Raw genomic sequence first — 27890 nt, 5'->3', positions numbered from 1 at the left:
CTTCAGTAGGGGTCGGAGTCCCATTGGCCGTTCCTGGTGTCGTAGGCTGTTTTATTTTTGACACACACGCTTCTCAGGCAGTTTGGACCACTGGGCTGTGTATGGCAGACCAGGATCTCATAAGAGTCCAAATAAAGAAAACTGTGTATTTGAGTATTGTATACGTTTCAGGTGTATGACAGGATGATCTGATATACATAGTCAAATGATGACTAATGTGGGGGACGAAGGAACTCTTTTTGCCTCAAGATCGTCCTGCCTGGTCTAATAATCAAATAGAGATGAGACAGATGACCAAGAAACAATAACCCAATTTAATACCGACATGTGGACGGGAACCCCACACATGCGAGGGGCTCAGAGACCCCGCATGCAGGAGAGGTGCAGAGAGAGAACGGGAAGCGGGTGTGTAAGGCAGGTGTGTAAGGCGTCCTGAGCTGGGGATGCGGTAGCTGCCGCGGGGGCTTCAGAGGTCCCTGAGGGACGTTGACAGCAGGTGTTCACTGCATATCAGTTTGCCCTGCCCTGCCCTGCAGGCGAGTCAAAAGCTTATTTCTGACAACCTCTTATCATGGGCGAGGCCCCTAATTCAAGTTTTTCTGGGCAGTTAAAGTAAGGGGCAGAAGTTTATCTTGAACCTGAAGATAAAATTACCCTGAGATCGAAACAATCCGCACAGCCGAGAAGCACGTCTCAGGGTGACTGTTCTGAACCCCCACCCTTTGGGCAAACGTCGGTTATGTTCTCCCCTCGTTACCTTTTGTGTGTTTGACGAGAGCACCCGAGATCTGGGCAGATTTTTAGTGGTCAGTGCACGATTAACTGGAGACATCGCGTGTTCACGCCTGTCTCTGCTTTTGTCTTGTTTTCTCGAGCTCTTAGTTTCCCTCCTAGCTTTGTTTGTGTTCTGCCCTTCATAAATTTTCGGTGATCGCCACACCTTGCTTATCGCTACAGTGTCCTTGGCTGGACCCGTGTTTCCCAGCCGCGTCCTTTCAGATTCAGCCTTGGCCTCTTTGCGTGTCATTTCAGCGGCTTAGCCCAGCTGCGATTGGGTGCAGTGTGTCCCACACCTGGTGCATTCTGCTTTGCATGACCGGGCAGGTCACATCCTAGAATTCAGTGGTGTCTAGGAATTTCGCAGCTCTTCTTTGTCTTGCGCCTTATCTACATGATTGTCACTTATCTTCTTCCTCATAGCATTTGCTTCCTCGGGACTCACTTCCCCGTTGTCCTGTCTGTGCCGAGGCTTTTAGCTCCAGCTCTCACTGCCGATTACGTCCTTGGCACTGTTTCTACTCAAATTCCAAAGACCGAGCATCTAATTGGCTTAGTTTATCTTTATCTCTGTAGCGCTTTTTCATGCTTAGACCTGTCACAGGCTCCTGGCAGTGTGTGGCTTGGTCCCATCAGCTGTGCTCAGTGGAGAAGACCTATGCTGGGTAATGTGACACCAAACCCGGTCATCAGGAGCAGCGCTATAGCTGTGACAGCGGACGAGGGTGGCCGTCTTTACACAGAAGTAGATATACTTTCGGTAGAAGTTGAACTGATACGTTTAGTTCAGTGACTAGTGTGAGTTCCCGTGATCCACGCATTTTACCTGAGAAGGGTCTAACACCATTTTCTCACGCCTCTGCTTTTTGGGAAGCACACGTTTGCAATAGAATCTCCATGCATAGGCTTTGGGGACTGTTTTCCCGCAAGTGGACAAGAAAACGCTTTTTGTCTCAGCCAGGTCGGGCTCCAGTGAATGGTGCGGTTTCCAGACGTGCCGTGATGGGCCTGCTTGCTTTCCTAGCTAACTTCTGTTAGTGCTCGCAGAAGCCGCTACTGCCCCTTTCAACCTTCTGCCTAGGACGTACTGCTTTTCCATAAAGTCACGGTCATGCAGACAGTGCCCTTCGTCAGCCGTGCACACAAGCTTTCCCAGGAGTTTTTTGGTCAGTGTCTTTGGAATGTTGGTTTCTCGAAAGCGCGTTGACGCCGTAGCCTTTGCTCGTCGCCCGCTCGCCCCTCTTCAGCTCCTGTAGACGCTGCTTTGCGGTGGCCTTGGTGACAGCACTGGAGAACGGCTGTCCCGACATAGTAAACATCTCAGACGTGACGGTTCTCTCACCCAGCTGGACTGATTGTGAAGACAGGATTTAACACCCTTGTGGCACAGAAGGCCAGCAAGTGCACTGTCCTGCCGTGCGTGTGGTTCTGGTGAATTTCCGATTTTGATTGCTCTGTGGACGTGTGAGAAGCGAGAATGCCTTTCGTCTGTAATTACACGTCCTTGACCTTTGGAAACTTCTGGTGCAGAGCCATCTGTTAACAAACTGTAGACCTAGTAAAATTTTAGTCGCATTTTGCCACTCATTAAAAAAACATTGCATCTTACACGCCTTTGATGCTGAGAACTAAATATTCATACGCATGTCTGTACTGAAGTAGTGATGGACCAGTCACTAGACTCCTACCTGAAATGTTTCATTTCGCTTAAACGTCTGTTACCTAGTTGGGCTACTGATTTCCCTCGTGTGCGAACGGGTGATGCAGTCAAGTTGCCCGATAATTAGAGGATCAACACCCATTTTCGAGCCACTGAAATTTGCAGTACAGTAATGTTATTGGCTATTAATTGTTTGTGGGACATCTGGCCTTGTAGTTGGACGCCGATTAAGCCTGGAGAGCTGTACTTTCCAGAATTCGTGTGTTTGCGTTGTCATGTTACTGACGTTATGTACCGATAACTGTAGTCGCCTGCCATGTCTTCTTAGGCTGTTTTCCCATCGCATGCCATTAGCATCCTCAATTCTGCGCCAATCAGGATTTTTAAAGCAAAATTGCTACAGTCGATTTGCACACCCTTAGGAACCTATGTGCTTTGGGGCGGGAGTCATTTTTGTGTGAATTTTTGGCAACGTTAAGTAGGATCCCCTTGCCCATCACCTCTTTCAAAAGACTTGCCAAATTCGGTGCTGCGTTTTGGACAAAAAGACCGGATACCATGGATCTTCTGTAATACTTAATTTGTCCTCACAGCATTGTCTTATAAAATTATCAGGCGGATTTGAAGAAAATGGCTCCTAATGCTGCACTCCATGCAGCGTTGGGAGCCAGCAGTTCCGTCATGGCATCATCCGGTGGGTAACACTTGTACGTTAAGTTGAAGCATCTGTATACCGTCGACAGCCGGTCCTTTATGCCGAATGCATCATGAATGCATTTATTATCGTTGTCATTTTGCAAGTAATTTTTCAACACTTCTCTCTTCCCTGTACTGACAGTGAATATCCTGGCATGGCTCTAAATTTTAGATCTGACATTTTCAGTTGGGTAATTTCTTGGTGTTTTTGTAGTAAATTTGTCCACACAGACTTGCTGTTTAGCAGGTGCCACGTTCGCTCTCTGATTTTTGTTCCGAAGGACCCCTGACAGGCCAGAACGTGTGTGGGTTCATTTAGTCATAAGCACACGGCTGCCGCTAGCTTCAGTGCCGTCTCTGACCTTTTTCTCGTTGGTTCCACTGCCCATTAAGTTTTCTCAGGCTGTAATGCATCGGGCCTTTCCAGACTTATCACAGAACTATGGACAAGTGGGAGCTAATCCAGAATTGTATCCTGTGCAGTTGGCGCATACATCATTGCCCTTTGGGGATTTAGATGGTTTGAAGTTCACGTGAATGTGGCAAACTGCGGCCATCAGCAGTGCTACATAACCAGAAACACTGACATTGCTGGGAATCTGACGCCATCTTGTGGATGTGAGGTAACCTTTCTGATGGCTTTGATCTAGTACCCAGTTTGTCCACACGATAGCGCCCTTTGCAAAGTAACAGCGGACCAGAAGTCGCTCCCCAATTTCCAGTAGCCTTACCATCTGATTCCTCCATTTTGAGTCACTAATATAAGAGTGTTGAGCACCTTTTATTATTAGACATCTGAATAACTTTAATGAGTATTCTAATGGGATTTTCAGGCCCCATTCGGTTTTTCTTTGGTTGTTAAAGGTCTTAATGAGGCTGTTTACTGCTATGCGGAGTGTATTACCCATTTACGGTGTTCCTCTAAATATGTGTCTTCCTGCAGACCATAAACAATGACTGGAAATTCACTAGTACTTAATGCTCCACAGTTTGGATTACTGATTGGTCGTCTGTTTCCCTGCAGGAATTATCATCTCCAGTTTTATGCTCTAGTGATGACAATAATGGGGCATTGTGATTGTCACCTTTCGTAGGTTTACATATATATTATTGGTAGTGTGATCTTGTTTATAGCTCACTTTACTTTTGCGAGATGTAAACTTATAATCTTGCCAACACCCTTAAAACTCCGAGAAAACATGATCCAGATTTTGCATAGTTTAACGGACAAAAAAGGAAACGATGGAAAATCCAGCGTCACTCATTTTACCCTAAAATACAGTGCCTTTTCGACATGTTAGGTTTACCACTTGCATCAGAAATCTGATCGTAGGGGGATTTATATTAACGTTACAATCTGATAGCACTAAAGAAGCCCAAAATATTTTAGTCTTGATAAAGGCTGTTTAATCGCTTCTAATATTGTTAATGTTATGTCTACGTTCTCTGAGGTGAGTGGCATCTTTAAAGCAGATCAGTGTGATTATGTTGCAGTAGCTATTCTCATGTAAGTTTAAGCGTCTGCCACCGAATTTCTGCAGGATTTTTGTGTCCTTCATTGTCAGAAGGTATTTCAAGGTTTGTCGCCGCCTTGTGGACATAATAGTTTTCTTTCGATATTCTGTAGTACCACGTTAGTCCACAACGCGGAGCCCTCTCGAAACGATGTTAGAGCGCTCGCATCACAGATCTGGTTTGATAGAGTATTAAAATGGGAACCTGATGACTCTGCTAGTGAGCCAAAAATATATTCGAGGAATTTCGAGGACGCTCGTTTCATTTCTTGATGTCGTGCAATTACAGGTTCGAACTCAAAAAGTTTGGCGTCGCTGTTTGTGTGCACTATAGTGTCCTGCTGATGTGCGATTTGTATAATTTGATATCCCTGCTTTTTAGCTTCATCATTCTGGTTTAACAGTAGCAATTTTTAAATTTCACTAGCAAAGTATGCAGACGATTTCTTTACATCAGACGCCGAAGATGCTTTGTTTCTGCTAAAACCAGTTGATCTCATGGGAGAGCATTACTCCGTATATGAAAAATGTCTAAGGGAGTATATTGTTAAAGGTTTAATGGACTATTCCAACATTGCCAAATACTGTTATTTCCTATATTTTATTGTACTTTTGGTGCAGTAACTTTGGCTGATTTTCGTTGACTGTAACATTGCCCCAGTGAGCACGTGACATGTTTCCAAGAGCTGTGTCCTCTTGTGGGCTCGATCCCTTTATCATTATGAAATGTCCTTTGTCTCTTGTTTTAGCCTCTCTTATAAAGTCCGTTTTGTCTGATACAAGTATTGCTACCCTAGCTTTTTTTTCCCTTCATTTCCATTTACATGAAATGTCTTTTTCCATCCCTTTGTCTGTCCTTTCTCTCTGAAGTGAGTCTCTTGAAGGCAGCAGATATATGTAAGGGTCTTGTTTTCTTACCCATTCAGCCAGCCTATGACTTTTGATCGGAACACTTAATCTATTTATTTACATTTCAAGTAATCGGGGATAGATATGTAATGATGACCATTTTATTATTCATATTTTTGATCTTTTTGGTTCTCCATTTCTAAAGAAGTCTCTCATATTTCTTGTGATAATGGCTTGGTGGTGGCGAACTCCTTTAGCTGTTTCTTGTAATTCTTTCTGTTCCCGTGAGATTGACAATGTCCACCTGCTTATTCCTGATCATATTTATTTGCGTTCTCTCTCTTCATGGTCAGTCTAGTTACAGGTTTGTCTTTTTTATTGCCTCAAAGAACCAGATTTAGTTTCCTTGATTTTCTCTGTTTTCTATTCTTCCATTTATTTCCATTCTAATTTCTATTATTGCCTTCTTCCTGATTTATTTGGGTTTAGTTCGCTCTTTTTTAATTTCTTAAGGTGGAGAGTTTGCTCATTTATTGGAGATCTTCGTTTTTAGTGTAGGTGATTACAGCCACAGTTGTCTAAGTACTGTGTCGTTGCATCACCGAAGTTTTATATGTTCTGTTTTCATTTTCTTTCAGAGTATTTTCTAATTCTCTTTGTGATTTCTTCCTTCGCCCATCGGTTATTTAGGAATTTGTGGTTTAATTTCCACATATTTCTGAATTCCCCAGATTTCATTCTGTTACGGGTTTTCATTTCATTTCACTGAGGGAGCATATACTTTGTATTTCAATTTTTAAAAGTTTATTGAGACTCGTTTTATGTCTAAGCACGTGGTCTATCCTGGAGAATGTTCCATGTCCATTTGAGAATAATGTGCATTGTGTAGTTGTGTGGATGTTCTACAGATGCTTAATAGGTCAAATGGTTTGCCGAGTTGTTCAAGCCTTCTATTTCCTTGTCGATCTTCTGCCTACCTAGTTGTTCTGTTATTGAAAGTGTGGTATTGATGTCTCCAGCTATTATTTCTGAATTGTCTATTTTTTCTTCTGTTTATAATGCTTATAGCTTCCTGATGGATTGATCCTGATTACAATAAAAGATCCTTATTTGTCTCTAGTAACAACCTTTTAATTGTTTTTCATTGGTACAGCTAGTCTCTCTCTCTCGATTGCTGTCTTGACTGGTATTATCTTTTTCTGACCTTTTACTTGCAGCCTTTTTGTGTCTTCAAATCTAAACTGTGCGCCTTGTAGATGGCATGTGAACGGGTTGTATTTTTTAAATGTTTCGCCGAACTCTTCCTTTTGATTGGATTTTTAAAAACTTCTGTTTAATGTAATTATTCGTAAGGTAAATTGCATCCTTATACACTGTAAGCGTATAACACAGTTTTCTAGTTATTTTATGCAATTGTCTTTAAGTCAGAAATGAGAAGTGTTACAAATAAAAATAGAATTGTTGTCCTTTATATTTACTTATGCAGCTACTTTTATTGGTGTTCTTTTTCATGTACGTGTGTGAGTTTCTGTCTAGCGTCCTTTTATTTCTGCCTAAAGGACTCCGTTTTGTATCTCTCGTAGGGCATGTCTGCTAACACTGAGTTCTTTTGCTTTTTGTTTATCTGGGAATGTCATAATTTGTCCTTCATTTATCAAGGATTGTTTTGCTGGAAACGGAATTCTCAGTTACATTCTTTTTTCTTCAGTAGTTTGACTATATCATATCACTATTTTCTGGTCTCTGGTTTATGAGAAGCCAGTTTTAACTTATTGAGGATCCGTTCTACATGGTAAGTTGTTTTTCTCTTGCTGCATTCGAGATCATGAAGTCAGTTTGATGATTTGACTATCGTGAGTCTAGATTTGAATTTCTTTGACTTTACCCTTTTTGGCATACATTTATCTCCTTGCATGTATAGAGTAACATTTTTTTCCCCACTTTTGTTAAGTTTTTGGCCATTATTTACTCGTATATTTTTTCTACCCCCTTCTCTCTTTTGTTTGAGTCCAATTATATTTGTCGTCTTTACTGCGAGTTATTCTTTTTCATTATCTTATAAGAGAACTTCAGGCTATCTATGGTATTGGCTGAATCTCATAAGTAGTGTTGTTTTGTTATTTATGAAATATCTTTTATTTAAAAATTTTTTTTGACCCAGTAGCTATTTACCGTGATGTTTCATGTTGAGGATTTCTGGTTTGAACTACTTTTTCTTTAAAAAAATATGATGTATTGCATTGTGATTAGACAGTGTGGTTCCTGCCCTTTTCGATATGCTTAGTTTTTAATAACTAGTAGGGCAAGTCCTTCATTCTGATTTTTAAAAATTTCTTTATTTTCATGTACTTATTCTTCCAGGAGACCTTTTATACAACTTGTCAAGTTCTCACTACAGATATCATTGGAATTGCGATTGGAATGGCATTGAACGTATTGGTTACCTTTTGGAGAATGGTCGTCTTTATAACCTTCTCATACACCAACGTGGTACGTTTCTCCTTTTATTCAGGTCTTCGGTGTTGTCTCTCCGTGCGTGTATTCCGCTGATTATCTTCGATATTTCTTTCCTCTTTTCTGAAAGAAACAGGCAGATGTCTTAGGAACCGAGATTCTGGTGGGAAAATTACAAATGCCATCTGTATAGACTTTTCAGTATAGATCGTGATATAAAATGTGTTTTTAGATATGATGTGTCTACGGCCACGCCCCCCTGAACAAGCCCGATCCCATCCGATCTCGGAAGCTAAGCAGGGTCGGGCCTGGTTAGTACTTGGATGGGAGACCGCCTAGGAAGACCGGGTGCTGTAGGCGTAAAAACTAAATTAAAAATAAGGGATTGTAAGCTGGCTAGGTCCTTGCAATCTGTGAGGTCAACCAAGGGATGCCCCGCCTAAAAAAAAAATAAATTTAAATAAATAAATAATAGAAACGATGTTATTATTTCTGCCACATGGCCCTAGGAGCCTGCACCATTCAGAATGTTCCATATCCCTGTTTTTTATATGTGCAGAAGCGATCGCTAACGTGGGGAAACCATGCAGTAAGCTGCTTGTGCTTAGTGCTGTCGGCATCCCTTGGACACTCCCCTTTCCCCCTTAGAGGTGCTTCCTCCCTCTTGCCAGCTTCTGCCGACTCCGTGCCGATCGTTCACAGGACATATAGCCGCCGGAGACCTTCGAACCCTCCAGTACGAAAGCTAACTGGTCGTGTTCTCACTACGAAAGCTTAAAATCAGAGAGGTAATAATACTGTTCCACTCGATGGTTTTATTTGCATTTTAAGAGCAACTCTCTGAGACGGAGCCAGAGGAGACCATCCAGGATACAGAGTGATCTGAACTTCGATCCTATGAGAAGCGTCGTAGGAATTAGAGCTGTTTGGATTGTGGGAGACGGCCCCTAAAATGGAGAGTTTGGTGGTCTTTTCAGATTCCTTATGGAGACAGGAATAGTTGGGTTTTGCTCTTTTCGAAGGCAGTTCTAGTTAATGGAGGAATAAATACTCTTGGGAGTGATGCCTAGTGGCTCGTATGACCACTTGGGATGGAATCTGAGAATGTGCCTGCATGGAATGAGAGGGTTACATGAACTCGAAGGTCACATTGATTCTTGAAGTTCTGTCTCAAGCAGGGCAGATGAAACTGACTTTTATTGTGCACCTACTCCACATGTTCCAACGTAATCGTCACCACAACCCTCTGAGGCATCCCAGAGAGGTAGAAAAAGTTTGCTAAGGTCGCTCATCTAATCAGTGGCACAGCATACTTTAACCTCTCTCCTCTCGTACATCTTAATTTGCAGTACTAAGTCCTCAAGTTCGTATAGCATTTGGCCATTTAGAAGCCTTTCGCAAACCTGGTTTTACTTGCTCCTTATAAAAATCTGGTGAAATTGGATAGGTTCCACATGTCTATTTTATAGGAGAAAAAGACATAGGCTCATAAATCCTTGAGTTTCTCTGGCGTAAAAGGAATCATTCGATACAACCCCCATATTCTGCAGTTGGGGGAACTGAGTACCAGAATTAAAAATCAGGATACTTTATAGGCATTATTTGATTTGTGTTGGGAGGAGGTGAAGTTCAGACTAGATGATTTCATAGGTTACAGGAGGGTTTTGGTGCTTTTATCCGTCCTTTAGTAAACACGTGATCGATGCCAGCTCGCCACATCAGATTAAGTGGCATTTTAACAAACATCGATCAAAGGCACTAAAGGTTTGAGGAGGACGTTTCAGGCTTTAGGTAGCAGGTTGAGGAAGATATCTGGGGTCATGCCGTCCTCCTTGGTGGCCTCGCGAGCATTTAAAGTATTTCCTGCTCCAGGTTCAAGGGTTACTTGGGAAGCAGGCCACCGGAGAACGGGCTGTCATAAGGTGCCTCAGCCCCTGCCCACAGCTCTGGGAGCCACCATTCACGCCCAGGTCTGTGACAAAGGCTCAGAGCGATGGCTCTCTTGCTAATGGTATACAGGTTGTAGCTAGAGAACCTCAAGGGTGAAAGGACCTTAAAAAGTCTCGTACCCAGAATTGCTTATTTCAGTTTAACCCTAATTCAGGTCCTTTTATAATATAGTCAACGAATAGCCTGTGGGTGGCTGCGTTCAGCAATGGGGCCAGTCATCTGTGAGGCACGGTGTCCTTTCTGTGGAGACCTCTCTGCGATGTTGAGCTGAAGTAGAGTTCTGTACAGCTTCAGCTCGTTGTGCCCCAACTCAAGAATATTGCTTTATTTTTCTGTCTCCTGCGCCTTCAGCTGCTTCTCTCTGCTGCCTTTTCAGCTGCCTGGCGCGGTGCTGGGTGACGGGGACGCGGAGATGAATGAGACACGGTCCCTGCCCTCCAGGACCGCTCGGTCTAGTGGGAGTTCGACACGGGCACAGGTAATTACGACAGTGTGCCGCGCTCTCCATTGGAGGTACGTACAAGGAACTAGTGGGGTTCGGAAGAGGAACCATTCGACTGAGTCTGGAGGTGCTAGAGGTGCGGGGAACTGGGGCTTAAGTTGACTCTTAAGTAAAGGTTGATCAGACGGAAAGCGGAAAAGGACAGTCTAAGACCAGGCGTGGACACCGGACAGAGGATGAGTTGGGGGAAGTGCGCGCGGTCCCTGAAACGCACGCCAGGAATCGGGCCTAACACAGTGTGCCACGAAGTCTGGGTAAGGCGGGGATGCTCCTGCTTCGCTCTGGCAGCAGCATCAAGCACGTTCTGGGAGATTTTCACATCTGGACCGGGGGAGCAGTTAGAAAGATGCTGTAAGAGTTACAGTGATAGATGGTCTATGGCCAAAAGGAGCGGGAGCGGAGATGGGGCAGCCTTTCAAATAGGGGGTCACGAAAACGCAGACATAGTAGACCATGGGGAAATTAAGGTGGTGAGGAGGGGAAGTCGGGGCTTCCAGCCTCTGGGAAACGAGCTTCCCCCGCCGCCACCCCTGGCCTTGACAAAGATCTCGCGCCCTTCAGATGGGTGCTGCTGCTGTGGGAGCCTTCTCTACCGGGGCCGCACAGGTTTTTAGTTTCCTTTGAAATGTTGATGCTCAGGAAGACACGTGAACAGCTTCAGAGCGCTTACAGTGTCACTAAGTTCCTGGTCCTTCTCATTGGTGGCAGGGCTACCATCACTACACATGCCAACCAAAGCGTTTTTTTTTCTTTTTTTTAAACACATGTAGGGGCTTTTCTATCTAAAACCCACCCAGGGAAGAAACGGCCTTAGTTGTCATTCTCAATTGCTTTCTTTTGCTTACGGATTTAAAAACACTTATGGTTACGTCTTCAAGTAAAGAATATATTAATTAAAAATCTAAGCTTATGAAATGTTTTCTTCTATTCTGAAAGCCATACAGTGTATTTTGGAGAATTCCCCACTTCAGACTCAGAGCAGCAATGCTGGGGATTCAGAGGGTGGCTTTCTGTGGCCAGACCGCCTCACGGGAGATTGTAGTTAAGTAGGCCTCATGCAGTTTCAGTCGCAACAGGCAGGGTTGGGAGAGGAAGTCCTGAGCGGGACAGCAAAGCAGCACAGTGAGAATCGGCCTTGGCACTAGATAGTCTGGGCCCAGAGCTGCTGACACTTGCCGACGTGGCCTTCAGCACAGCTTTTCACCTGAGACTGTTTCCCTAATGTGAAATAGGGATGATATCTTTTTGCGATGATTTTGGTGAAGGAGGAAATGTAAGGCTTTAAAGGCTTAGAACAGGTCTGGAATATGTTAAATGCTGTGTCACCTGTAGTTGCTGCTGCTGCTGTTGGCCGTGAGAAGGATGAAGACAGTTAACTAGAGGGATGCTTGTGGTGTTTCATGTCAGTGAGGATGTTGGGGTTAGGGAGAGAGAGAAACCAGTCTCAAGGTCGTCGACGGCATGCTAGCGTGAGGTCTCTCCACCCTTCTCTCTCTGCCGAAGTTTGGGAAAGCCGACGAATGCTGTCCTCTCTGATCACTAACGTGCTGCCTTTGTTCTTATTTCCAAATAGAAAGGTGTTGAAAAGTCGTTACACCTGAACACAGGTGATCTTAAAAACAGATGCTTTGGAATTGGTCAAAACTGGATTTGAAAGCTGACTCCACTACTACCTGTGAGATCTGAGGCATGTCACTTAACCTCACTGAACCTCAGTTTCTTCTTCACCTAATCTAATAATTGATTTGCAGGCTTTCCATGAGGACGTTTGTGAAGGGTATGCCATAAACACGCTATATAACGCAGCTATTATTGTTAGTTCTTGGGACACTCACTACGTGACAAACAGCAGGCCCTGGTGGCTGGGAGGATTTCATGGACCCAACAGCGACCTGGACTTGTGCTGTCCTGAAGAAGTCCTGCTCGGATGGATATAATACAACCTGCTAAGTGTCCCAGCACTTAGCAGGTTGTATTATCATTGTCCGTGTCTACGGCTGTCGTCTGCCAGACTCCAAATTCCTTACGGGCCGGGACAGTGCCCGCTCATCTGTGTATTCGCGGTGCCTAATCCAGTGCACATTGTAGGCCTCATTAAATGTTTGTTGAATGAAAAAATGAATCATCAACAGACATTAATTGGGCGCCTGCTCTGTGATCTCCATGGGCTGAACTTCTCCTGGCCGCTCACCTGCGACGTCCAAGCTGTCTACGACATGCTTTCTGCTGAGGCTCAGTGCTACCTGCTCACTCTGTCGCTGAGGACTTGCCCGTGTAGCGCAAGGGTAGTGGATATGCTTAATCTCGATGCCATCTACACCTGACGGCGCTGCCCGCAGCGCCACAGGAAACGGCTTCGCAAGCCAGGCCTCAGCTCGGTGGGAAAGGGCGTCGTAGCTACCCAGCGACGTTTGCTTAGAGGGGGGGGAGCAGGGGGACCCGTGGCACAAGTACCACACGTGTCACACGTGAAATACTGCGGTTGCTATGCCTGCACGTTAGCCACGGCTACTTGCAGATGTTGCATGGCTGCCATGGCAGCTGCCTGCTGCCCCTCAGGTCAGCCGCCCCCTCACCTACCCTGGCGGGCCGGCCCCCGCCGTGTGTCCACCACTGAACAGGTTGTCGTTTTCTTTTCCTTACCGTCCTTAATCATTATTGCCCCATGAGAAGCCTCCTTTCGGTAAGATGTGACAACCAGAACACAAGTGAAAGCGTCATCGGGGTCCTGCGGCGAGCCCCGTGCGCTCTGCTCGAACGTGGAGAACACAGTGTGCTCTCAGGCTGCGGCGGAGACTGAGCAGTGAGCCCGGTAGATGTGGGGACAGATGACCGCGGACGGGATGAGATCCTGACAGGTGACGCAGGTAGGGGTGGGAGGGCGAAAGGGCTCCGGCCCCGGCCCCGGCCCCCGGAGCGTGGAGACGGGTGGGTGGTGCACAGGAACATGGCCAGGGATGGGTTATGGAGGCAAAGCAGTGTTTCTAAGGAATGTCCAAAATACACGGCCCGAAGGCGGGAGTGGGGCCGCGAACCAGAGCGCTTACAGCATGTCAGTTTCAAACTTGACTAGAAACTCGGGAAGTGTTCCTGGGGCGGCATTACGAGGAACGTTTGGTTGCCCAGGACTGATCTTGACTGAAGGGCGGAAAGCTAGCAAGAGAGGAGTTGCAGAGAAAGGGATTTGAGAATCCAGACTGGACAGAGAAGTTGGGTCAGAAGTGAGCTCAGAGGCTGCAAAGAGGCCTTGGCGTCATGGCGATGCGTATAGAGTACTTGGGAAACTGGACCCGTAGTCAGTGGGTTTTGGAATAAGATTTGCGAACTGCAGTGGTTAAGACACCTGTGCAGCTAGGATGGCAGATGGTCCACTTACACGGATACTTAGCGAGTCAGGATCATAGTATCTAGGCTGGGGATGAACACTGTGGGCCGCATCCAACAGGCGTCGGTAACTGAGGAATGACGGGGACGTTGGCACGTGGCAGGTGGGGAATGTAGCAAAGCAGCGCCACGCACCTCAGACTGGGGATTATTAGGAGATATGAAAACTGCTCTGCACGTTGCAGGGAGGTCTGGCTGGCAGGGCGCCCAGCTAACATGATCCCCTGCACATCGAGTGCTTTATGCCCGGCACCTTGCTGCGTGCTACCCATGTGCGCATTTGGGGTCTCTAACCTTTCAGGTGTGAGGACGAGCAGCAGTTCCAGGCCAGGCCAGCTAGGGGCGCTGGCGGTCCTTAGCACGGGGGGGAACCCTGAGGCCGTCTCCTGACTCTGAAAGAGCAGCAGACTGGTCAGCTTGAGGTGGCTAAGATTTCTTTAGGATCAGAAGTTTTCCTTTCCAGTGACCTAACTTCATTACGTGGTACAAGCGCTTGTCGGCCGCGTCCCCTACCATACTTTGGCTCCTAGGCCTGACTCGAGTCTGAGCTAGCTCTACCCTTTGAAAAAACTCGGGACAGTCCTTTAAAAACGTGCTGACACAGCCCTGTCATCTAATTGAGCTTTGAGAGAAAGGGGAGGCCACAGAAAGCTCACGGCAATGGGGGATCACGAAGCTGCCCGTGAGCCATCCCGAGGTCAGTGGCCACACTGGAGATGGCCCGTGCTGCTGGGAGAAGGGCCGGAAGGTGACGCAGGCCGGTGGCCCCGCCGACGCTGCGTACCCCCGTTCGCCTTCACGTTGCGGTCTTCCCGTGAGCCGCTCAGGCTGAGGCACCGTGTCAGCTGCTGGAGGACTCCACGTGACAAGACGACCAGCGTCTCGCGTCACCGTCACACAGCATGTGACAGAACGCTCGCTCTCCCGAGACTGCATGCGCAGCCCTCGGCACGCCCTCCCCTCCCCACTGTGCTGTGACTTCCTGCAACCCGCAGCCCACGTGTCCCGCAGAAATGAACCCCTCTAAAACACAGCGTCCCCTCTAAATCACGGCGTCGCACTCGCCGTCAGGCCTCCAGTACTTGAGAGTTGTGGGGTCTCTGATGCTGGAACACAGGCCACCGCAGGCGAGTCTGGGTTTCAGCAACCAAGGACCCCGGCGTCACAGAGGGCAGGCAGTCGGCTGATGGGAAAGTGACCTCTGTCCCTGCGCCTGTCCTTTTTCCTTCAGCCCCACGACTCGGATACCACCGATGAAAGGGAGTCGCGATTTTCTCGTCCCCCTGGCACTGGTTGGGCCACTGCTATGCCGCGGGGAGTCAGTCTCTTTCCTCAGTACCTCTCCCCTTCTCCTGAGACCGAGACAGGCGCGGATGCTGAGGGCGGGACAGCCCTGTTAGGCAGGCCCTGCTCCTGCCGTCCCAGCTGATGGTGAAATGCGAGGAGGGCCTGCCCCCCACCCACTGACCCCTCTGACTGGGTCATCAGAGATGAACACTTCGGACGCATGATTGATATATAGCTATGGATGATATGCAGCTACAGAAAGCTTGCGGGTCAATAGCGAACGACAGTAGGGGGCAGGGTGACGGTTTCCCTTTGGGGGGATGGGCAGCACGGGGCGTGGAGGAAGCGGAGGGTCTGCGCCTTTCAGCTGTTCCCAGTGATCCCTTCGGGCACCCTCAGTCACGCCTCCTGTGCCTTAGGCCGGGCCTCGCCTGTCCTTTCTGCAGACCCCTTCTGGGGCGCGCCTGACTCCGATGGCTTCGGCCCGCTTTTGCTTCCCTTCCCTTCCCTTCCCCAGGCCCCCTGTAACAGCGCCCACGCGGGCAGAGCTCTGCTGTGCACGAAGCCTCAGTGAGTGCTGGGACCGACACCCACGTGTCTCTCTGGCGTGCGGAGGAGCGGAGGGCAGGGAGGCGGGAGAGGGAGGCTGTGAAGTCCCATAACGGAGTAACGAGCGCTTGACATTTGAGTGGATACGGCGCTCACGTGAATAAAGGACACGAACCTGAGAAGTAGCATCTGTGACACGGGAGGGCAGGAAGGGAGAAAAGGGAGGGCGGCCACAAAACCCCGTGCCTCAGTGCAGGAGGCACCGAGTGTCGCTTCAGAAACCCATAACTTTCGAAGGTGGGTTGACGGGAAGTTGCGCTTCCGTCGCTGCTTGTCGGAATCACTGTCCTCGGGTCGCGCCACCTTCGTGGAGGTTTCCCTTGACCCCTGTTGAGAAACAACACAGAACAAGGGTTGCAACTTAGAACTCTGGTTCGATCGCAGGGTGTTACAGGAGTAACACCTCGTTTTTAAAGGTAGGATCGGTGGGCCCGAGGCAGTGGCGCGATGGCTCCAGACAGCCCCGGTCACCAGATGCTGCATAAGGAAACGCACAGTGAGCGCTCAGTCCTTGAACTTACTGTCATTCCCCAGAGCAGGACCGAATGACCAAAACCAAAAGAAGAGCTGCTTTGGGGAAGGGTTTGAAAAGATCCTTTCATCGAAGAAGAGAAATGTCCAGTTACGTCAGTTGGGCTTTAAAGACACCTGTTCCCCACATGGCTCATGGACATTGACACCAGCGTCAGCTTGTGGCCCGCTAGGCCACTCGGAGGCCTCGTGATCTTGGAGAGGGTGCTGCCACTCTCTCCCCCTTTAGCAGGTGTTCGTCTTCAGTGAGTCCAGTACCTGAAGGAGCAAGAGGACAAGCACCCAGGTGACAGCAGTGTGGCCTTCTGAGTACACACAGCAACTGAAACGATTATAGGTTTACCTGGGTCGTGCTGGGCTTGTTTTTCCAAAATAAAATTTTTCTTAATGATAAAAAGATCATTGTTAAAAAATAAAAAAGGTATCAATTAAAAAGAATGCCTGCAGTTACATAATTCAAAAAAATAAGTCAACATTTGAGTTTATTTCCTTTTGCTCTTAAAAAAAAAAGACAACATATACCATAATTTAAAACCAAAATTGGCATCACATTGTATATGTTCTCTAACTTTTCTCATTTGAAAATAAAAAGGCATCTGGCCATATCATTAGCATTCTTTGAGAACACAATATTAAATGTTAATAATATTTCACATGGAGCTAACAATCTATAAGATCCCAAGCTGCTAGACATTTTTGATATCACGTTTTTAAAATTAAAATTAATGAAGATCATTGTACATTAATTTCTATGTGTATCTTTCTCCATGAAAAAATGTCTAGAATTGGAATTACTGAGTTTGAAAGAGAACAGCATTCCTGGGGCACCTGAAAGGTGTTGAATTGTCCTCAATATATTCGTAGAAATTATATTTCTATCAGTTGTGTACATATAAATGTGCATATTTCTTTACACATTCATCAAAATAGGGCTTCTCTATAAATCTGTTCATTTGATAAGCAAAAATGTACATGTCGTTTTAGATTCTTCTAATTTATATACAAAAAATTTACTTTATGGTATATAGTTCTGTGAGTTATGACCAGTATAAAGTCATGTATCCAGAGTCTAAGGGTAGATCTGAAAGATCATTCATGATCCTTACACTGTAAACTCCTCCCCTTAAATGTGGATAGAACCTGTGTCTTCTAATAAATAAGATATGGCAAATGTGGTGGGATGTCAGTTCCATGAAAATGTTACACGTATTATGCATTCACATAAAATACCCTCAAAATATAAAGAAAACATTAATTAATAGAAACCTAAGGAGAAACTGAAAAATCGACCAAAAGAGAATTCAACAGGTCTTTTCAAATGGGAAATCACATATAAATCAGGAAATTTAAAACTTCCAAGCCTCACCAAATAGAAATGGAAATATACTCTTCTGCTTTGAAGAATTACAGAAAACATGGTTCATTTGTAGCAGACTTAGAACAGGTACAAGAATTGATCTGTCATTACACTATAAAAAAAAGAATTGGTATCGTAGGAGTCAGGAAGTCTTACACTACAATTAAGTTATATATTAAGTAAAAACATGTACATATATTTCATAATTTAAAATATATCTAAATATGGAAGAAGAAATGAGGGATACTTCAAAATATTTCGAATTCAATGATAATGAAAATACATATGAAACCTGTTGAGACGTGAAAACATGCTTTGAGGGAAGTTGATAGCTTAAAATACTAATATTAGAAGGGGGGGTGAAAATTCATGAGCTAAGTATCAACCCTAAAAATATAGTAAAAATAGAGGGGGACAAAACAGCGAAGAGCGTGGAAGGAAGTCTGCGGGTCAAGACGGCAGACTAGGCCAACGCCGGACTCGCCTCCCACGTCCACATCAAAACGAAACGGCAGAGCGGCCATCACCGAGACGCCCCGGAACGAAGGGCACGCGGAGCCGCCCGGGCAGCGGAGGAGCCACAGACGCGACAAGCGGCTCCCGCACGCGCGTGCCCACGAGCATGGGCAGCGCGCTCTGCTGCGGGGGTCCCCCCAGAAGGAGCAAGACGACCCGGCCCCACGCCGGGCCCGGAAGCGCAGGCCCCGCATCCGGCCGTGACAACCAGCCCGGACTCCGACCCTCGGTGGAGACGGAGGGCGTCGGGAACCCGGGCGTCCTCTTAAAGGGCCCGTGCACAGACCCACCCTAGGCTCCCACCCGGGGCTCCCGCGGAGGGTCGGCGACTCGGGAGGCTCCGGACACACAGGGAGAGGCCGAGGTGTGTGGCTTCGGGGCGAGGGGCGGCGGCGGCGGCCGTGGCCAGTGTCCCTGGCCGAGCCCTCCTCCCACACAGCCGGCCACGGGCAGGCGCCATCTTGCGGCGTTGAGCCCGCCCCCTCTGCCAGACCGCAACTCTCATTGGCCCGGCGAGCCCTCTCGCCCCGCCCCGTGACTCCGAGGCCCCGCCCCACCCAGCACACACTGCCCCGGCTCGCTCAGCAGCTGAGCCTCACAGAGGGGTGGTGGCAGACCTCAGGCTTCCCTGGGCCTTTTGCTGAGCTCCCGCAGACCCCGTACTGCTGGCTGCCAGCCTCAGTTAGCAGTATGGCCTCACCCACATGCCTCCAGGCCCAGCACAGGCAGCTACCGAGGATCCCACTGTCGCTCCTACCAGAGAGCCGGGGCCCAGGCACAGACAGCGGCTGACCCTGGCCTGCACAGAAGCCCTCCCAAGACGCCCAGAACCAAAACACCCAGTGGCCGGCATCAAATCATACAAGAGCACCACCCAATAAGCCCCACAAGCAGCACACCCAAAAGGTGGTCAGCAGGCAAGAGAACCCATCAGTAGACGACTGGATAAGGAAGTACATATGTATGACAGTATTTCTTAGCTATGCATGACATCTTACCATTTGTGACGACATGGACGGACCTAGAGACTATTGTGCTAAGTGCAATAAGTCAGAGAAAGAGAAATACCATCTGGTCTCACTTATGTGTGAATCCAAAGAATAAACGAACAAACAAAAGAGAAACAGACTCATAGATACAAGCTGATGATGGGAGAGGGTCTGGAGTCTGGTGAAAAATATAAAGGGACTAAGAAGTACAAATTGTTAATTACGAAACACTCACGGGGATGTAAAGCATAAGAGATATAGTTACTAATATTGTAATAACTATACATAGTGCCTGGTAGGTTCTAGACTAATGGGGGGGTCGCTTTGTAAATTACATAAATATCTAACCACTATGCTGTATACCAGAAATATTGAATGTCACCTGTAGTTGAACAATTAAAAGTAAAAGCATCAATTCCTGAAATAAACTAGAACACAATAAAGAAGAGGGATAAAACCCCATGTTTCTTTCTTTTTTTTTTTACAAAGCTAATAAAGTAGACCAACATTTGGCAGATTCATAAAGATAAAAAAGGTACATAAAAATATTGAGAAAGGGCTGATCTCGGAAGCTAAGCAGGGTTGGGCCTAGTTAGTACTTAGATAGGAAACCACTTAGGAAGACCAGGTGCTGTAGGCGTAACAAATAATTAAAAAATGATAATAAGGGACTGTAAGCCGACAAGGTCCTTGTAATATGTGAGGTCAACCAAGGGTTGCCTCGCCTAAAAAATATATATATTGTGAAACGGGAACATAAAAAAGAAAAAAAACATTTAAAAGATTAGGAAGCAGTCCGAAGAGTTTATGCCAAAAGGACTGAAAACTTAGAGGAAATAGACAAATTCTTAGAAAAATATAACCACCAACTCAAGAAAAAAATAGCTCAGTCACATAAAATATGTTATTCAAATCTTCCCTGAGACCCAACTATATCCTTTATACCAGAAACTAATATAATGCAATCACTAATCAAAAGAAAGCTGGAATGACTATATCAATATTTTTTAAAAGTAGACTTCGGAAGAAGGAATATTCTCAGAATAAACAGGAACATTATAAAGAGGGCGATCTGCCAAGACGACATAATACCCGAAGCGAAAACTGACAACTATAAGACACAGGTAAATCCGCGATTATATTTGGATATTCCAATACTTTTAAGAACAATTAGCTAGAAAGTTAATAAAAATAGATCTAAACAACACGAAAATCAGCTTACCATAGCTGACATTTGTAGAACACTATCCACTACAGTGGCAGAATTTGCATTCCTTGCAATTGCGTGTGGAATGTTCGTCAAGATAAACTATATCCTAATTCATAACAAACTAACAGACTGGCTTCTTTCACTTAGCAATATGAATTTAAATGTCCATTACGTCTCTTCATGGCTTGATCACTCGTTTGTTTTTAATCCTGAATAATGTTTCATTTTAAGGATGAACCACAATTTATTCATTCGCCTATTAAAGCAGGGGTCCCCAACCCCGTTAGGAACCAGGCTGCACAGCAGGAGGCGAGCGAGCGAAGCTGCATCTGTATCTACAGCCGCTCCCCAGCACCAGCATCACCGCCTCAGCTCCGCCCCAGATCATCGGGCACTAGATCCTCATAGCAGCACCGGTCCCTGATGCCGCGAAGGTTGGGGACCACCGTATTAAAGGACACCTTGGTTGCTTCCAACTGGCGGTTATAAATAAAGCTACTATAAATATTCATGTGCAGGTTTTTGTATAATCATAAGTTTTCGGTCATTTGGATAAATACCTAGAAGTGCGCTTGCTGGATGGTATGTTTAGTTCTGTAAGAAACTGCCGAGCTGTCTTCCAACATGACTACCATTTTGCATCGAACGAGAGCTCGTCCTGCGCCACATCCTTGACGGCATGTGGTATTATTAATATTTAGGCCTTCTCTATCAGCTGGGTAGTGGTGTTGCTTTCATCTGTAACTTCCTAACACATGAGGTTGAGTATCTTTCATATGCTTATTTCCCATATATGTATCTCCTGCGGTGAGATGTCTGTTCAGATTTTTGCCCATTTTAAAATCAGGTTCTTGGTTTTCTTACTGTTGAGCTTTAAGAGTTCTTTGTATATTTTGGATGACAGTCCTTTATCGGGTCTATCTTTTGCAAATATTTTCTCCCCGTCTATGGCCTGTCTTCTCGTTCTCTTGACAGTGTCTTTTGCAGAGCACAAATTTTTAATTTTAATGAACTCCAATTTACCACTTTCTCTCATGGATCACGCCTTTGGTGTTGTATCTAAAAAGCCACTATCAAAGCCACTGTCATCTAGATTTTCTTCTATGTCATGTTCTAGAAGTTTTACATTTTTGTATTTTACAGTTCGGGGTATGATCCGCTTTATGTAGAATTTTGTTAAACGTGTAAGGTCTGTGTATAACTCCCAGTCGAGGCTTACCCAGTCTCACCTGGACTGGCAAACTGCCAGCGTTTCTTGTCCCCTCTAAGGTGAAAAGACTCAAGTCCTGGTGAGTGGAGCCAAGAGTCCGAGGCTCCTTCACCTGGTCCCTCCAGCTGTGGCGGGCCCGGCATCCTGGAAGGAACCCGGGCCTGTCTCCCTGGCCAGCAGTCCCGTGGGAGCAGAGGTTCCACACCAAGAAAGAAGCAGCCTAGAAGTCACGTGCGTTTTCCCAGGGGTAGAGGCGGTCCACGAGAAAAGGTAGCTACGAAGCTCTCTAGCCAAAGACAATGACTATTTGAAAGAGTATGGAAAGTTCCAGTCTAAGAGCAAGAAGCCAGTTAGTTTAACAGAGAGAACCGGGGAAAGATATAGCTGAGAAAAACCCTCCTGGAGGAGAACAAAGCACAAATACTGGCTTCATGAATTTAACTGGATCTTCCTGCCGAGCGATTTCTACCTCAGAGCACTGGTGAAAACAAAGAAGTCAGCTCGTAAACAGTGGCGCCTAACAGGGGAACTGTCGTAACATCTGAAGCAGACAGCTCGGGAGAGCGTTCAGAGAAAGAGTCAAGATGTCAGCACTGCTAAAATCTCCGCGAGCCCAAGGTGACTGCGCGCATGCTCGAGGCTCAGCCTCTGAAGATCGGCACTGACAGCTTCACAGCACAAGGCAGCAGCGAAGACTAGAACATTCCAGCCACGAAACGAACCGCCAAAAGCAAGACAATAAAAACAAGTCTCGTAAAGGGAAAGTTTGTAATCCAGTGTTGAACACATTACATAAAATGTCTAGTTTTCAACAAAATATGAGACATCCAAAGAAATAAGACCGTGCGACCCATAAACAGGAAACAAAGTGGGTAACAAAAATGACCTGTCAGAGGAAGCAGATGCCATATTTAACAGACTTCAAAGAAATTTAGTTCAAATAACTAATGGAAACTATGCTGAAAGAAATAAAGGCATAAAGACAACGTCTCATCAAATACACAATATCAGTAAAGATGCAGAAATTATGCAAAAATAACTAAATGGAAATTTAGTACTTCGAAAGTAAATAGCGGAAATGAAAAACGCATTAGGTGGGCTGAACAGTACATTAAGTGGCAGAAGGATCCACGAACTAAAACACAGGTCAACAGAGTTTATGTCGTAAAAAAAAAACAAAGAGAAAACAGAAAAGGAAAATGAAGAGTCTCAGGAAAATGTGAGAAAACACGTTAACAGAAATATCAGTGGACGGAAAAGAGTCGAGCAGAAAAAGCATGTGACGACATATGGAGGAAATGTCACCAATTAGATGAAAAGCACTGTGCCCACCCACGGTCGCCGTGTGTGTTGCCCAGCACTGTGTGCGAGGGAACCTGCGAGCAAGCTGCAGGAGGACACGTCCCTCTCGCTCGCCCTCTCCCTGTTCCAGTCCTGTTTCTGTGGCTGTACGCACTGGCTGGGACCAAGCAACAGGTTGACAGCAAAAAACAATGGCTGTTTACCTTACTGTGACCAGCGGAATTTCTAAAATGTTCTCACGAAGATGTTCCAAACTCTCAGTATCTGTAAATACGATTATCACTCATGATTACGCTGTCATATGGCACAGCTGACCTTAAGCTACTAATAGCATCCTGGGTTATCCAGGTGGGCACATTGTAATGCTATGAGCCTTTAAGAGCGTAGGGTGCTGTACAAGTGACTACAGAAAAAGTCAGAAGGATGCAGCAGAACGGGCAGAGGGAGCGTTTCTGCAGATCTAGCAGCGAAACAGGGACCTCAGTCCTACTGCTGTAGGGACCGAATTCGGCCGACAACCCGAATGACTCTGAAAGAAGATTCTTTCCGAGGAGTTCCAAATAAGAGCCCGGTCCAGTCGACACTGTAACTGCAGTGTGGGGATACCCTGAGCAGAGCCAATTCGGTCTGCGTGGACTTCTGATCTACCTATGAAAGAATGAGTAGGTACTGTTTGAGGCTGACAACTTTACGGTAATTCATTACACAGCAACAGAAAACTTATACACCAACCCTCTTGGGACAACGGCTCCACAGATTCCTCTCTGACTTTTAAGTTTCTACAGAGCCCCACTGCCACTGACTTTGTCCTGGGACATGACAGAGAAAGAAGAGTAAACTGGGCCCCCAACTCCTGCCCCAACCACCAAGAATTAGAAGATTCCTTTTTCTCCACAGGCCGGAAGTAGAGGGCTTCGGCTGCCCTTCCCACGGTTTAGGCTGCAGACACCTGAGAACTGGTCAGTTCAACGAGCTCACTGCTACTCCTGATGCGATTCTTCTCCTCCAGTCCACCTTCTATTTGCTTTTTGAGGCCTCAAAGAACTTTTCACTGCATTGTCTCCAGGTTTCATAACTGCATTCAATGGAATAGACATTGTGGAATGGACATACTTCGTTTTATCCACAAGCTGAACCAACCTCCATGTTCCAATTACACTCCATCTATATATTGGCATATATGTGTCACATAGCATTCTCTGCCTTTCTATCCCCATTTCGTCCCCATATTTAAACTTAAGGATGGCCACAATCATCATCTTAATGTCTCTAGTCATTTTATTTCTCTGAAGTTTATTCTACAGTCAATTCACCAGGAGTGGTTCATGGGAAAAATCTTTTCTTGCAAACTCATAGCGGTTTTTACATGCCCTGTGTGCTCGAAATTCAGTTTTGCTGGAAACAAAATCCTAGGCTTGACTTGTGGTTTTAGCACATAAGGAGTTTACATGGGTCACCACTCCTACCCTGATAACGATGAAAAAGCTGAACTAAAAATCAACAACTCTTCTTAAATCCAGCGGAGGACTGAGGTCAGGTCAATCACTGCCCCCCGAAGTACAGAGACAGATGGGTACAGAGAACCACAGTCATGAGTAGAAGACCAAGAGCAGAAAACTCCACAGGAATCGGTATTGGAGAAAGAAAACAAACTAATCGAACGGTTCGAGGCTCAGTGCGGACTCACTCGAGAGTTAAAAACACTAGGGGACCCAGCCCTAGCGAGACTCCCACACTTCTGTGAGTTTGACCTCCAGAAGCCCAACCGGATGATTGCAATGAAGGTCAGAGAAAAGCCCACTCCTGTTTCCAGAAGGTGGAGGGGGAAAATAGTGATTCTGAAATCATCCCAGAACATTCTGTACATACCGAGGCCTGTCCTAAGAGAAACTACTTCACCAGAGCATGAGTGACGAAGGTTTTACCAAAGCCTAAGTGACCTGAGGGGAAGTAACAAACTGCAGTCCGCACTAGCATTTCTGTCCCACCGAAATCCCTAGAATTAGTCACAGGACTAAAAAACACTTGCCTATCCGCCAACCACCGCGACATGGAGGGCAAAACCGAGTATGCCAGACAAACTGTTCGCCTCTGACTGCTGCAGCCAACAGTAAACACAGCCGAACTCCCAGCGACGTTTGCACTAGAGGCCTCCTTATCGCAGCTACTTATACAGAGTACGTCATTTCTGGCTTTCAATAAAAAGTTACATGGTGAAAGATTAAAAAAAAAACACTATGAAGAGAGAGAAAACATCAGAACCACGGCAGAATTGTCGGAGTGTTCACACTGGGAATTTAAAACAACTAGGATTAACATGGTGAGGGCTCTAACGGAAAAAGTGGACGACATGCAGGAATGCGTGAATAATGTCAGCAAAGACAGAATCATAAAACTGAATGGAAAGGAAATGCGAATCAGAAATACTGTCTCAGAAATGAATGTCTTTCATGGGTTCACCAGTCAGTGGACATTAAAGAATTAGCGGGCTTGAAGAAATTCCAATAGAAACTTCCACAACTGAAACACAAAGAGAAAAAAACGAAAATGACAAAATGCACAAGAACTGTGGTACAATTACACAAGTTTTAACATACACAAAATGGGAATATCACAAAAGAGAGAAAAGGACAGAAGAAATATTTGAAACAATGACAAGATCTCAAAATTAATAACACACACCAAACTATAAAGGAAGCTCAGAGAACAGGATAAACACCCCACCCCCGCAAAAAAACAACACAAAACAACAAACTGTACTTAAAATATATCATGTTCAAACTGCAGAAAATGAAAGACAAAGAGAAAAATCTTAAAGAAGTCAGAGAAACAGAGACAGAGACAGAGAGAGAGAGAGAGACAGAGAGAGAGAGAGAGAAACAGAGACATCTTACCTATAGAAGAGCTAGGATAAGAATTACATTGGACTTCTCTTTAGAAGCCATGTAAGCCAGGAGAGAGGAGAGGAAATATTTAAAGTGTTAAGAGAAAAAAAAATCTCACCAACCTAGAATTCTGGATCCAGTGAAATTATGCTCCTGAAGTACAGGAGAAATAACGAATTTTACTGACAAGCAAAAATTTGGGGAGTTCGTCACCAGTAGAACAAACTGTTCAGCTAGAAGCAAGAGCATCAGAAACTCGGATCTCCACGACGGAAGAGCTGTACGAAAGAAAGAAAAGGAGACAAAATCAAATCAAAACTTTTTCTTACTCGGAATAAACTTAACACATAACAGTTTGTTCAAAATAATGACAGGAACAAAGGGTTCGGTAATGCTAGCTTACAGACAGATGGACTAAGTAACAGAAATGCCAAAGACGAGAGAGAACAACCGGACGTGGGGCCGGGATGGCGTGGAAGCCTCCTGGCGCGACCACACCAAAACTGCAACGACACGACGGAGCAGCCACCGCTGGGAGTCGCCTGAGATCTTGCTGAACAGAAGTCCTACAAGTGGGGACGCACGTAAGAGGCAGGCAGCAGGGGCAGAGGCGCGAAACGGGCGGTGGAGGATAGGGAGGGACCAGTGCCCAGGAGAGTCCCCATCGCGTCTGGCTGCGAAAAGCAGCGGACACGGTGGCTGAGTGAGGGGGGCTGCGGGAGTCGCAGACGCTCCTCTTAAGGGCCCGCGCGGACTCACCGCTGACGGACTCGCTGGCCCTGAGCTCCGGCGCTAGGACAGCGGCTCGAAAGGCGCCAGGGACACACGGGGAGGGACTGAGTGGTCTGGCTTCAGGGCGAGGGCTGGAGGGGCGGCTTCCTCCCAGACAGAAGTGCTGCTAAAAGCCACTGGTCGTTGGTTGAGGCCTCCCCACTCCCGTGCGGACGCAGGTGGGCACCATATCCGAGTCTCCATCAACCAGGATAACACGGGGACCCGGCCCAGGGGATTCCCTGAGACCTCGCCCCTCCCAATGTGCCGGCCACCCAAGCTGCCTCCAGTAGTTTCTTCCACACAAATGGCCTGGCTCGGCTCATGCTACGGACTTTCCTTAGATCTCTCAAAGGTTCACAAACCCCAAACGAGCAGCATCTGGCCTCAGGGTACAACATGCTTCTTGCTGAGCAGCCTCAAGCCCCACACTAGCAGCAGCTGGCCTCGGTTTCCGGCTTAACCTCTTGAGGCACTTATAAGCCCAGCACAGGTGACAGCCATCTGCGGACTGCTTGCTGGCTCATGCCAGGTGGCCCTGGAGAACACCTACTACAATAGGGCCACTCTACTAAGACCAGGAGACATAGCAGCTCTACTTGATACAGAGAAACAAACATAGGGAGGCAGCCGAAATGGGGAGACAAAGGAACATGTCCTAAATGAAAGTTCAGGAGAAAACGCCAGAAAAAGAGCTAAATGAAATGGTGGCAAGCAATCAGATACACAGTTCAAACCACTGGTTATAAGGATGATCACGGAACTTAGAGCGAGAACTGATGAACTCGGTGATAACTTCGACAAAGAGATAGTAAAATAACAAAGGGCCCCGGCACACCCAGCTGGCTCAATAAAGTGTGTGTTTCCTGTAACTCGGGTCTGCATAAAAAGGTACCTTTCCGTTGACCGGTCGTTGGGGGTCCGTGGAGAGACTGGACGCAGTCATATCTCCCGGACCGTGGCCAGGCCGCGGGACGCCGCCTGCTGTGCCCTGTCATCGGGTTCTGTCTATTGTCTCTGGTCTTGTCTGGGTTGTGGGTGGCGGACCTCTCCGGGTCCACCTACGCCCCAGTAATTGTCCTCGTCTGAGTGTCTGTCTTGTGTTTTCCGCGCAAGCGATGGGGGGAGGCCCGAGTTCACGGAAGACACCCTTGGGGTGTCTCCTGCGACATTTCAAAGAAGGGTTTGTAGGCGGAGTTGACTATGGCATAAAGTTTTCTCTAGGCAGACTAAGAACATTGTGTGAAGTTGAGCGGCTGCCTTTTGATGTAAATTGGTCTCCAGAGGGTTCTTTTGACAGGGGTTTAGTGAGGAATGTTTGGAAGATTGTCACAAGACACCCAGGTCATCCTGATCAGTTTCCCTACATCGATCAATGGTTAAACCTTGTTCAGACACCCCCTCCTTGGCTCCGCCGGTGTGCCCTTTCTCTAGAGG

The 27890-nt window shown here is 46.4% G+C and overlaps 2 long non-coding RNA genes and 1 other non-coding gene across 7 annotated transcripts in view; 2 read left to right on the top strand and 1 right to left on the bottom strand.

Annotated features, from left to right (window-relative positions):
* LOC120600585 (uncharacterized) overlaps positions 1–27246 on the bottom strand; it is a 38382-nt gene extending 11136 nt beyond the window's left edge. The window contains exons 1-3 of one of the 4 annotated variants that reach the window (XR_005652232.1): positions 25805–27246; positions 15798–16009; positions 7941–8073 (exon numbers count right to left, since the gene is read on the bottom strand). This is a non-coding gene — a long non-coding RNA (uncharacterized LOC120600585). Of the gene's footprint in view, positions 1–1373; positions 8074–15297; positions 16010–20195; positions 25318–25804 lie in introns of those variants that run through there. The other 3 variants (XR_005652231.1, XR_005652229.1, XR_005652230.1) reach the window with 3 other exon arrangements.
* Positions 1–27890, top strand: part of LOC120600582 (uncharacterized) — a 57350-nt gene that overhangs the window by 13651 nt on the left and 15809 nt on the right. The window contains exons 5-8 of one of the 2 annotated variants that reach the window (XR_005652223.1): positions 7858–7986; positions 8599–8738; positions 10277–18450; positions 20517–20550. This is a non-coding gene — a long non-coding RNA (uncharacterized LOC120600582). Of the gene's footprint in view, positions 1–7857; positions 7987–8598; positions 8739–10276; positions 18451–20516; positions 20551–27890 lie in introns of those variants that run through there. The other variant, XR_005652224.1, reaches the window with a different exon arrangement.
* Positions 8192–8310, top strand: LOC120600591 (5S ribosomal RNA). Its single transcript, XR_005652236.1, has one exon. It is a non-coding gene; the product is annotated as a 5S ribosomal RNA (ribosomal RNA).

This window comes from Pteropus medius, unplaced genomic scaffold, assembly GCF_902729225.1.
Source record: "Pteropus medius unplaced genomic scaffold, Ma_sr-lr_union100, whole genome shotgun sequence".
NCBI classification, from domain to species: Eukaryota; Metazoa; Chordata; class Mammalia; order Chiroptera; family Pteropodidae; genus Pteropus; species Pteropus medius.
This window is presented reverse-complemented; position numbering and strand designations above follow the sequence as displayed.